Source organism: Panulirus ornatus, chromosome 16 (assembly GCF_036320965.1).
Source record: "Panulirus ornatus isolate Po-2019 chromosome 16, ASM3632096v1, whole genome shotgun sequence".
Classification (NCBI taxonomy): domain Eukaryota; kingdom Metazoa; phylum Arthropoda; class Malacostraca; order Decapoda; family Palinuridae; genus Panulirus; species Panulirus ornatus.
Genome location: NC_092239.1, coordinates 9,236,733 through 9,249,480, shown reverse-complemented (window position 1 = coordinate 9,249,480; position 12,748 = coordinate 9,236,733). Strand labels below are relative to the sequence as shown.

The 12,748-nt window shown below is 44.9% G+C and overlaps 1 protein-coding gene across 1 annotated transcript in view; it reads left to right on the top strand.

Annotated features, from left to right (window-relative positions):
- Positions 1-4,918: 4,918 nt before the first annotated feature.
- wake (wide awake) overlaps positions 4,919-12,748 on the top strand; it is a 744,672-nt gene continuing 736,842 nt past the window's right edge. The window contains exon 1 of the mRNA XM_071671228.1: positions 4,919-5,151. The gene's annotated coding sequence lies outside the window, so the exon portion shown is untranslated. The remainder of the gene's footprint in view (positions 5,152-12,748) is intronic.

Below are 12,748 nucleotides of genomic sequence, written 5' to 3'. Positions count from 1 at the left end.
TAACGTGTTAGTGGACCTGCTTCTCTAAATACCACGTCTCAGTGGGGAGCTATGTGTGTCTAGATTGTTGTTGTGGGCCATAGAAAAAAGACATTTGGTTAAGCCAAAATTTTCTTAGAAATTTGGTTTTCAATATACTTCAAGTTTCGTTGGATTGTTTCGTTTTCAATGCATCGAAGAGTACAACTTTATTCACGATTGGTACTTTGAAGAATAGTCACTGGGTGAATGCACAGTGCATTAGTGAGAAGATGCCCCATTCTCTCGCGTGCATGCTGCCGCAGCATTAACAACATTACTAGGATATGGTGAAAGATATTGGCTTACTCCGAGACACCAGTAAGGGCTGCTTAGAAAGGCGTGTTAATATATGTGTTCCTAGAAACTACTGATGACATACGGTAAAACTTAGAGACATGTACAGGCAAATGAGCGAGATGACTCAATGAAGACTGGAGTCAACCACACATCAGTGTGACGAATATTGAGAGAAGACATTGGCTTCTTTTCCCTTACCGAAGTCATCTTTTCTTATGCATTTCGCGCTTGCTTTCAGTGTCCTCTGCGTACATAGATCATTGACGAGGTCCACCATTTTCACCCAGCGGGTAACACAGCATCATCTGCAGACGAGTGTGGCAACTTCCATTCTTTTGATCCACGGTTAAGTATCACTCCACAATCACCCTACCTCGCTGTCATTTCACCCAGTGCCCCGTCTATAAAAACGTTACATAACCACGGTCCCATCGTGCACCTCTGCCGCACTCTCATATTTACTTCAGACTACACATTCCTGCCTCCACTGAGTCACACACGTTCAATTCTTCCACCAACAAGATCTCATAACCTTTGAAAGCCTTCCATGTACAACCTACTGAGTCAAAAGTTTCCAAAAGTTCCTTCCTAATAACAGTATCATTTGGATTTCCCAAATCCACACATAGTACAGACGCCTTTTATCTTAATTCTAACATTATCCACTACTTGTTTAAGTGCAAAAATCCCAACTACACACACTCCTCCCTTCCTAGACCCGCCTTACTCTTCACCAACAAAGGGTTCACTCATCCTTTTAACACTGTCAATCGTTATGCAACCACACACCTCGGGAACCATGCTAAGGACAATTCTTCTTCCGTAATCCTTACGCTCTCGTTAACTTTCCTTCCTTTATATACAGGGGAACGAGTACTGCCACCCTCTCTAGTCATCAGGCATCTGGCTAATACCCCACGATTCCATAAACACTTTCCAGACATACCCCATCGCTGTTTCACTTCCCGTCTTCAACCTCTTGCGCATCTCATCTATCGTCCTATCATCAGTGGTGTCCCTCTGTGTCATGACTTATCACCTACTCTCTTCTCTCCATAAGATAATTTCTCTTCAACTTCTGAACCTATTCACTATCATGCTTTTAATTCTCAATTTTTATTCGCTTCTCCTTGTTCTCATTCTCTCTTTTTCTCGTACAGAATATATTTCCTCAATTTAGACCTATGGAACATCTCAGAATGGCGAAGCAGTAACCTATTTGAACTCAGGGGTGCTAAAACTATATTTTTGCTCTACATCTCTTAAATGTCACTCATTTCCCTAAGTTCTGTTTCCATAAACCACAATTTAACCTCGTGTTAACATAAACGTGTTGGGCGTAACCATATCCTACACTATGCTGGAAAATCCCACATAATCAGCATTACGATATCTGCTTCTCGAAAGTGGTGTAGAAATGCTGTAATAATTCTCTTCTCAGAAGTGGTTTTTTTTTTTTCTTGGCCACATGGGATTCATTCGCCCTAGTAGGGAGCATTGCACACGTGTGTGGAAGTGGTTCGTCGTCAACCTGTCCATCAGCGAGAGAGCGGACTCAAAAGCCTTTCGTCCCGTTTCATTGCGCACGCGTCGGCGCTCTTCAGCCATCATATTGCCGACATGACGGAGGCGTGCGTGAGTCAGTATGTTAGTTGATAAGACAAAACGCAGGGACAATGTAGGTTCTCTTACGCTGCAAGAACTCTGGAGGCTTTGTTCCTGAGATTATGTCGCTTGAAACTATTCCGTATTCCAACCCAAAGGAACTGAAGATATTCACGTTTTCATGTTGGGACTGTATCTTCGTCACGTGTTCTTAAGACAAGGGGGTGACTGTGGAGAGCACCCTTGAAGATAGTAAGTTATTTCTCACCTTTAGCTCAACTGCTTAAGATATTAACGTTTTCACGTAGCGATAGTATCTACAATGCATATTCTTGAGATGTGGGGGTGATTGTGAATAGTACCCAGGGAAATAGTAAGTTATTTCTCACTCTCAGCACAACTGCGTATGATCGTATAACATTAGAGCAGTCATCCGAAGTTATGGCTGTACAGCCTGGTTCTACGCTGTTCTCGTACCAGCAGAAAGCATTACTTTACATATCATCTGGCTGGTAGGAGACGACGCCCGAGCGGGTGTGAGGTGCAATATTCATGGTCGACTAATGAGGTATATGGGGGGGGGTATTGTGTGGTGCGCGGCGGGCTCTGAATGTTACCAGGCGTGTCCACTTCCTTATTACTTAAGCAACAGAAATGCTCGTATGGGGTGGCCAAGTGGTGTGTGTGTGTGTGTGTGTGTGTGTGTGTGTGTGTGTGTGTGTGTGTTGTTGTTGTTAGATTACCTTGATGTAATCACCTATCTGTACGGTATGATGCGATAGTTCTACCTAAACTCATAAGACGCTTTCTCTTGAACATTCTTTATCCATGCTGAGATTTTGCCATTATGCGAGTCTACCGCGTAGTGTTCAACGCAAGAATTTTTAAGGTTATGCATCCATAAAGAGGAGTGTGAGTTGTATGCTATCTGTTGTTATGCGTAATGTGAAGAGAGTTTGTGTATGTGGGCTGAATGCCAGCAACCGAGAAGTGTATGCGAGGCTGAGAGAAAAGACAGTAGCTTGGGCAAGGGAGGGAGATTTGACAGCCACTGTAATGCTGCTGGTTCACTGCCCTGTTATTACTGACCCCTCCAATACTAACGTGAAAGAACTTCCTCGGCTGGTGTGTGTGTGTGTGTGTGTGTGTGTGTGTGTGTGTGTGTGTGTGTGTGTGTGTGTGTGTGTGTGTGTGTGTGTGTGTGTGTGTGTGTGTGCACCTGGGTAAGTTATATTTTTTTTAAGTTGCTTAATACCCTTTGATAAACACACGTGAATAGTTTATCTCTCTCTCATCTTTTTCATTTTAACTTAGAATTATGCTTCCGTTCTCAGCTCGTCCTGTGTACAGTTGCAAATGCATGATTCAAATGACTCTCACACTCAGAGGCCGGGAGTTCCATGCATACAGTACAGGCTTAATGGTACTATGAATACAAATTTACTGTTTTAATTCAGCCCTTACCATTCCGCCAACAACCATCTGTCCGGTTGCCTGTTGTGTCCACGCTGCTTCTCGGGTGATGGCAACGATTCAACCCACCACACTTTGGCATCCCTAAATGATGAGCGAATTCTCCCTCTTCTCGTAGCAGTGAAAGGATTCATGATGTCTGGATATGGCTTGTGTGTCTTGTGGTTAATATATGTTTGTTGCAGTTGATATTGGGTTGCCCCTGGGGTCGACGAGCGGGCTGTCGGTGGACTAAACCAGGGTATATGAGGCGGTCAGGGGGGGAAACCACTGGAAGGTATCTAGTGCCCGGTTATGGATAGGAGGAGCTTTGGTCTCGGGTGTGAGAGAATGAGGCCATTTCTTCGTCAGGTTCCCCAGCCTTTTTTTTCCCCTCGCGAACATAGTTCACAGCAAACAAGTAATTGCTCCTTTACGGGCAATCTCCAACATGCTCCAACGGTACCAACCTCCACAATGCTCAGCCAGTGACAACCTCCACCATGTTTCCAGCGACAAGCACCCCTGAGAGAGCTTGCCATCACAACAGTCCATATATTGCTCGGACGACAACATCCTAACATAGTAGTAAGGCACACCACTACAAAAACTGTGTCATGCCCTCGCCCGCCAGGAACCCAGCGCGCATTCCAGTCATGACAGTCCCCGACTTACTCACCAACCGCGAGCAGTTGCACTCATGCCCCCGCCACAGCAGCGACCAGTATGCTTCAGTCATAATAGCGCGGGTGAGCGCCACGCTTCAGACCGTCGTCGGGGCTTGCGCCGGGATCCGCCACCCTGGTACCTGTTATTTCCCTTCCGAGACTCGCCCGCCGTCTCACTCACTCACTCAACTCGCCCTTCAACGAACAAGAACACCCTCCCCCCCAACCACACTTTCCCTCTCTTGCCGATATTCTAATAGGTCACTTCTCTCTACACTGATTGTCCTTTCATGCCGTATTATTTTTTTCTTACACGAACACCACCGAGAGATAAAGAAGAATATATATAAAAAAGAGACAAGCCAGTTTGATTTCCTGCGGATTTTAAGTTGAATAGTTTCGGCATTTACCAGTGACTGCCGCTGTTATGTACGGGTTATAATATGTATTTCCCTTTAGGACTGCTCACTCACCGTGCTTGTTACCTACTTGAGGAAACAACCTCATAAGAAGGTGAAGGAGCAAGCGGTAATGTGTGAAGCAAGCCATTGTTTGTGGAGTGGGCACAGCGCATCGTTGCGAGCAGCCAGCCACCCGCCTAGAGAACACCATCTTACCGCTCCCATACTCCCACATACACACACCACTCCTTTTACTACCTGTCTGTCACTCGCTGGTTCTGGTGATCTAGTCCACCCAGGACGTGGAGGTAGAAGTCTTACAAGAAGAGATCCTTTGGCTGGAGCTTAAAGACAGATTGTTACGATTATTTAATCAAACGTTCGAAAAGGTAGGTGGCAACTGGTTTCATACCCTCGCCTCATCTTTGTAGCGTCTTGAAGGAGGCTTGGAGGTGGGTAGTGCACTTGTTGGTGTGGTTGTGTTCACATGGGCCCGTACCAGCCCGCCCTCTGCCCGCCTTCTGGCAGTGTTCTTGAGTTGAATGCCATCTATGGTGAATATAGGAAGAGAGAAAATAGTTCATTAGTGTCCAGGTGTATGATCGGCGTGCTAGTTCAGTGGTGTCAGTGATGGTTTAGTGGGGAAACGAGGTGTTTTGGTGGTTGCTGCCACTGATCCTGCATGGCGCACATCTCACCCTCGCCAGGTAAGACACCGCATGCATTTATGGAATTACTTTACATACCATCCCCATATATTTGCCAAGTATGTGTGTCGGATACCCGAAAACAGGGGGAGAAATACGGGCCACTTTATTCGGGAAATTTTAAGTGGTTGTGTGTGAGGCTACGGTGTTGGTGGATGATGTGAAACGTTAGAGCAGTAGTGTCTGTGGGACACTAACTGTCAACTGACCAGGTCTGTGCATTCCGCCGTGGCTGGCGCCGTGACCGAGCTAGGTCGAGTGTCACCTGCCCACGCTGACCACCACACCTCCTCCTCCTCCTCCTCCTCCTCCTCCCTCACTCGTGCCTGCCCTCACCTTACGTGTTCGTCTTTACCTCTGCCCCTCACCCGTGCTCGCCCTTACCTGTTCCCACCTCCGCCACTGCCAGCCCTTACCAATGCTCTGCCTCACCTTTTCCCACCCTCACCTGTGCCCGACCTCGTCCGTCTCCGCCCTCATTCAGGTTCACCGTCATACATACCCGTTGTTACCCCTCGCTTGCCTTCATCCATACCTTTACTCACCTATGATTACCCACACCTATGCCTGCTTACGCCCATGTCTACTACACTCATGTCTAGGCACATCAGTGCCTACCCATACCATAACTCCCTTCACCCATTCCCGCCCTCAACCGTGCCTAACCAAACCCGTACCCACTCATATCTATTCCTGCCCTTATCTATGCCTACCCCTTACTAATACCCTATCCCTACTGTGGTCACGTCACGCATCCATACTTCACCCTCAACCTCGCCCATTTTCTCCTATATCTGCCTGTATCTCTGCCCACACTGACCTGGGTTCACCTACAGTGATGCCCACCCCACATCTGTCCTCCCACAACTATGCCCCTCCTTCCTGTGTCCACCCACAAGCATGTCCACCTTCCTGTGTCTACCCACAAGCATGTCCACCTTCCTGTGTCTACCCAAAACCATGTCCACCTTCCTGTGTCTACCCATAACCATGCCCAACCTGACCCATGCCTCTCTCCATCCTCCCCCAGCATTATTTACCCACAGGCATTATCCTCTGTGCTGTACACCCAGCCACACCAACCGTCGCCCTCTCCCTTTGTCATCCACGCCCATGGTAGCCTTTGACAAACCTAGCCCTTTACGCTATCATACGTGGCCACGTTTGCCTCTGCCCACAGATGTGTGCATTTGCTGGTCTACATTTCTTTGGTAGATGAGGTAACTGAAGATGCACGTAGATCGTTGTATAGTGAGGTTATTCATGGTAACGCTCTGTGCCAGCCATAAGCTTCATGGTAACGCCCTATGCCAGCCATAAGCTATGGTAACAGAGAGATTCGTGAGGAACTCTTTAGTCTGGTCAATTCATCCTACTGCCCACAATCCTTAAGATTGTATCATAAATGCTATTAGAGTAAAATAATTGATCATCATTAATCTATGAAATTGATTTTTTCCCTTCAAGTATACAACTTGTCAGTCTTTCCATCTTTCACCCCTCAGTTTATGTCACCTGTTTCTGCTTCTTTCTCATCGTCACTCTTCCTATTCTTTGCTCACGCGTCTCATTCCCTGTTATGTAGACCGCGATGGATGTTGGTCAAGCACACAGCAGCAGACACGTCACCAATGAGCCACGATCCAATGAAGCTACCACACGCAACGCCGTGCATACAGTACGGATCGATGATGATGATTAAAAGCGAAACTCATTCAAAAGGGAAACTCGTAAAACTGAGAATGCAACAGATACTTTGAATCAGAAACATCCAACAAATGCTTCACCATGTGAACAATATGAACTGTTTACGTAAACATTAGCAGTTTCTTTGCGTGTTACGTACTGTCCCTCTCGCATTGTGAGTTTTGATGTCGCTTGCATAATCGTCTGAGAGTCTCCCCATTACCCTCTGGTAACGATGACCCAGTCTCTGTATACGCAATACCTACTGGAAAATGAATCGGCTTGCTTTTCTCTTACTGTTACGTGAATAATGAATAATAATGACAGCTTTAAGCATGTGGAATCTTTGAAAAGGAGAAACGTAAACATATGAATGGACAAAGAAACATGGAAACAATAGAAACAAGAGGGTGAAGAGGTTTTTAACAGCTTCTGAAGGATGGCAGTGCATCATCTGGAAGTCGTGTTGTTGTGCGAGTGTGAAAAAGTGGGAGTGTAGTCATTCTACTTCTCTCGTGGCACCGCTTCTGCAAGCAGCCAACTGCACCTGGTTTACCAGTGCACTGAGAACACAGCACAGGGCGAGTAAGGTACAACTGAAATTTAAACAAAATACGCGTGATCAAGAAAGGAAAGTATTGATCTTTCTGTATGCAGCACCTGTGACAATTAGGCACCTAAATAACCTGAATGTATTACACATAGCATCTTGAAACAATACTGCCACTGAGAGAGTCTATTTCACCCTCATTGGCACGAACACCGTCAGAGAATTTCACAGTATGGCACCTGTTTTCATTCGGTCATCAACAGTGATATAGGCTGTATGAACAGCTATATGTTAACACAGAAAGCCTTACAGCTACTTCAAGACGGCACCCGTAAGACCTCTGCTGTTTTACCATCAACACAAGCAGTAAACTTCACCACACCACTAGCCCCTTCACCCCAGGTCCCAGAGATATTAGGGTCTGGGAAGATCCTAAAACACAAGGTGACGTAACCACCTACTATACCCTTCATGAGCACGGGTCCAGACATCAGAGCTGGTACGAGGTGTGTTGTGATATGAGGCCAGATAACGTACGGGGGGTTTGCTTGTCCAGACGATTTCAGACCGCTCAGTAGAACGTGGCACTTGGTGTGAGGAGACGAAGGCATAAGGCCTAACTTGTCACCTGACAACCGTATGTATTTTTACGTATCGTTGTGCTTGACCTCGACCAAGATGAACAGCAAAATATTGCTTGAAGAATCATCGTTCGTAGCACTAGTGACGTACGAGACAGATGACTTTCATGAACTTTTCCTATCGAATATCCGAACCTCCACTCAACCTGAGTAGACACACAAATGACCACTTCAAAGCATGTGCCATGATACGCTGGAATGCCAGAGAGAAAAAGAATACTAGAAGTAGCAGCATTTGATGAATACAAATGACATACTAACACGACCGTAAAATATCCCCAAAACAGCACAGGAAATTTTTAAGGAACCTGTTCTCACTAAGGTGATCAAAACCATCTATTCAGAAACACTGATATAGCCAAGAACATAAGGGGAGTTGTCTTGAAGATAGGAATTGCTTACAATAAGGTACAAAACCAGAGGAATCACCTCAAATTTATTCTCTGGTCGAAGCAGCTTACACTACCTTGTTTCAACACCATAGATAAATCAAAGCAAAATATGATTCATGTAATGAGCAATGTATCCCAAACACCACTTCATAAAATACACCCAGAAAATGCTCTCTAAGAGCTCAACATACAGTAATGTAATTTCTTACGAGCAGGGGAAAAGATTACGTAGGAAAATGGAAGACGGAATATCCAGCTGCTTGTTAGAAAGAGTAAAAGTTCACGGGCACTCACAGCTGGCGGCCGACCAAGCTGGCTGGCTGGCTGGCGTGCTTGGCTGGCAGGTATACCAGTCAGGCTAATGCTACTCTCTCCCTCCCTCCCTCCCGTTGCATACTGCCGGGCCTGGACGAAGTCCCTGGATGAGGTGGTTCCTGGACTCACTCTCACTCTCGCGGGAGTCTAGCCGTATCACACCAACGTCTCCAACGTTACAACTCCGTCTGGGGTTGTCGCCGAGCAAGGGTGAGCGAGACCCCAGCACTCTCTCTCTTGCTCTGGTGATCCTGGACGAGTTAGCCAGCCAGTAATTTCCTCTTGTCATTTGAATATCAGGATGTCCTCAACATGCATTTTGCGTATGATTAACGTTTATCAAAAAGATCACGTAGACATTAGTCGAAGAAACGTTCTCTAACTCGACTCTGATACAATCGAACTTGCCTTAGAGATGCCAAAGCTAAGTATGACACTGTTAGAAAACGAAAAGAAAATTGGATCCCTCACATTCTTAATTTCTTTACTTCCCCCCCACACACACAGACACACACACACACACGCGCCTTCTACTGTGTAAGTATATAGTCATTCAAACGGTATAGTTCTGAAGCTGCAGTGTTGTTTTCGTGTCCCTTTAAAACAGTATAGTGCTGCTGCAGTTAATTAATAAGTGGTGGGCAAATGATGGTCAAGGCTCAGCCGGAAGTCGAAGTTACCGGGTGGCATTCTTGCAAGTGCGCGGAGGAAGGTGCGCAGCGGAACCTTCCGCCAGCCCCCGTACTCACTCAACTGGTCCCTCCGTCCCTGGCTGCTGTCGTATACCGTCTGATTCAACACTCCTTATCATTTTACGTTTTTCTTTGGCACTTTACTCAAGACTGTTGACTGACTTTTGGCGAATATGCTTTTTCTTTTGGCGAAAGAAGTTCGGGCGATTTCGATCGGTGTGATTATGTATTACATTATTTTCATCCACCTTGAGCTGAGTATGTTTGTCATAGCTATAGATACATGAAAAGCTAGAGGTGGTAGATGTGTATAGTTATAGAAGGTACGGGGAAGAAAACGTAGACATTATCTTGGAGTGGTGGAGAGAGAGAGAGAGAGAGAGAGAGAGAGAGAGAGAGAGAGAGAGAGAGAGAGAGAGAGAGAGAGAAACTTCCAGGAAGGAGAAAGTAAGACAACATAAGGACTTATCATAGTTGATAACAGCATCTCGGTCGCTTGGAGATTTCAACGCCAAGCAGCTAACAGTCCAGGACTCCTCCTCGCCTGATGTGTTTTGGCGGTTGAGCTTTCGCAAGAAAGGCGTGATCACCACGTGTCATGGGTGATGCGACCGGGATCATACATCGTAATGTGGTTATGAAATTGCAGCTAATGTAAGGCTGGAAGTGTTATTGCTCGAGTCGTTCTATTTTGTTTTACGAATGGCTTCCGTCTGGCTTTCTTGCTGGTGTTGGGTTCATAGCTGGGTGTCGATTTCCTTAACCTCATTGTTTTGCCTTGTTAGATTTAGACGTATTGGAAAAGGAATAAAAAAAGAGTTTCAGTCGTTGTGCTGAAAGGATTCAGCCATATGGAGTGCATCACACGATATGGTGGGATTGTTAAATGCTGGACGATAAAGTCAACATTGAACTCAGTCCCTTCATAAGACCATGCCAGAAGGGAATGTAGTTACGGACTTTGCTTTGCTGGTATCACTCGCACGTAATATTGCTAGATATGCAAAGTATAGAGTCGTACAAGCGTGGGTGATAAATGGAACAAGTATGAAAATCTCATCGAAACATTATAGCGAAAAGTCTGCAGTCAGACACCATGTCACTTTTTTTTTCCTCTCTCTTTTTACTGAGGCAATGAACATAACGTGTATGCATAGTGCCCGAAGGCTGTGAGAACTGGCCTCAGATTTCAAGGTCCCGGGGTAGAATTCAGACTTGATTGGTGTCCCTGTTGGCTAGGGACTTTTACACACACACACACACACACACACACACACACACACACACACACACACGCTCGCATTCGACCCAGGTGTGACTAGGTACCGGTTTGTCTGCAAACCGCAAACCTTTATGGATTTGTCCTGTGTGGGATGAAGTGCCCAAGGATATATATCATCGCCTCACCTTTATACTTACGATCCTCATCTCTGTCCTTAATGACGGGATTATAATGGCGAGAGATGTATTACGTGTCTCAAGTACGGGTGAAATAAAGTAACCGAAAGCGAACACCCTCAAGTAAAAATTACATGTATATGTCTTCACACATCACGAAAGAAGATGGTAAATGATCAATAAGTAAAGAGGACAGATGGCGGTCTCACCTTCAGTGACCTCAGCGATAACTGGACCACCGAGAAAATTGATAGGATGGAACATGAGACCCTTCGTGTAAAAACTCACCAGACACAGGAGGACATTTTCCAAAGCCCTTGACGACTGACTGTATCTCAGCGTTCCTCAACATTTTGGAAACTTACGTTCCATACCTATTGTGTCGAAAGATCCTGGGCCCAACATGACAAAGAAGGAAACTCCTGAAGTTTCAATGCATTTTACCATCAATAGGATATCAAATGCGGTAGAAAACACAATGATTTATTGTTGGGAGTAAATTTGATTATGATGACAGCGAAAAACAAATATATATATATACCTAACAGACAAATGAGATGACTCAGAAACTGGTCCGTGAGTAGCCTTTGGTTGGTTGTGTTTTATTAAAATTCTGATAGTAATGGTTGAAGCAGCACTTGAAGAAGTGTTTCGCATTCAAGACGTCCTATTTCTTCTCTTTCGTTTTCATACTTGCCTTAGCGAGTGAAGATCATTAGCTCACAGAGATATATGGAAGCAAAGTGTAACATTTCTTCATATCTTTGATAACATGTTTTTCATGTTCTGTCTCCGTATTAATGAAGAAAGTTTCGAGAACCGACTCTTGAATAATACTCTCATAATGTTAGACTAGTCAGAGTGGGGAAAAAAATATATATGAATAGACTCAGCAAGGCAACGTTGGCTTATTTCGATAATATGATTATTTTTGTATCTTCGCGTCCCACCTAGGTTCCCTTCGTGTCCTACTGGTGGAACGCGTCTTAGCGGTTGAAAGCCACAGCCACAGCCTAGGTATTGATTGTCGTGTGCTGCCCCATCAGGGCTGTGAAACAGAGCTATAATAAGATGAAGGGATGAATTTTGGTACAACACACAACAGCTCACACTGCTGGTATGCACTGACCCGTTCACCATACCCTTAACTAAATTCTACCACAAGTATATCATGTTCTTAATTCATTGTTTCTCTTCACTGGTCAGCAACATCGATTGAAAGATGGTGTTCGGCTGCAGACAAAGGAATTAGTATACGTGTCAATGCATCTAAAGCTCGCTGAAGCCCTTTTTTTTTTTTTTTATCTTCCGTGGACGAAATAAAGCAACTCTTACTCTAGCGGAGAATCCCTCAGCGAACGTACGAACCAATCTCTATGACTTCAGAGTCATGTTAGAACCACCACAGGAGGATGGTTGGTGATAGGAACTATGGGTTTTATCTTATCATGGTCTTATCATCACAGTCCGAATCTCCCAAGAGGCCTGTGGCATCGCAGAACATCGTGTAAGTCAGACGCTAAATCTAAACTGAGCAGTTACAGTGGGGGAGACAATTTATTCCCGGATGAGTTTCATAAACTGATCGAACGTGTTATTACTGCGCTGTCTGGATGTAATAATTGCCGCTGAGCGTTATCAACATCAGCTGCGCAATGATTCTGTAATAACATGTTGCGCCGGTCGTTACTGCGCCTTCGGTAGCGTATATTTGGTAAGCACCATTTAGGGCTGATTTTAAGGATTACTTTATCACTTTCTTTACCATGTGATGGTATGTTGTGTTGATTATATTTTATATAAATCTGATGGAATATAGGTAGCCATGCCTTGGGTCATCAGGAGTCAGGACCAAGATGAGAATAAAGAATGTATATATATATATATATATATATATATATATATATATATATATATATATAT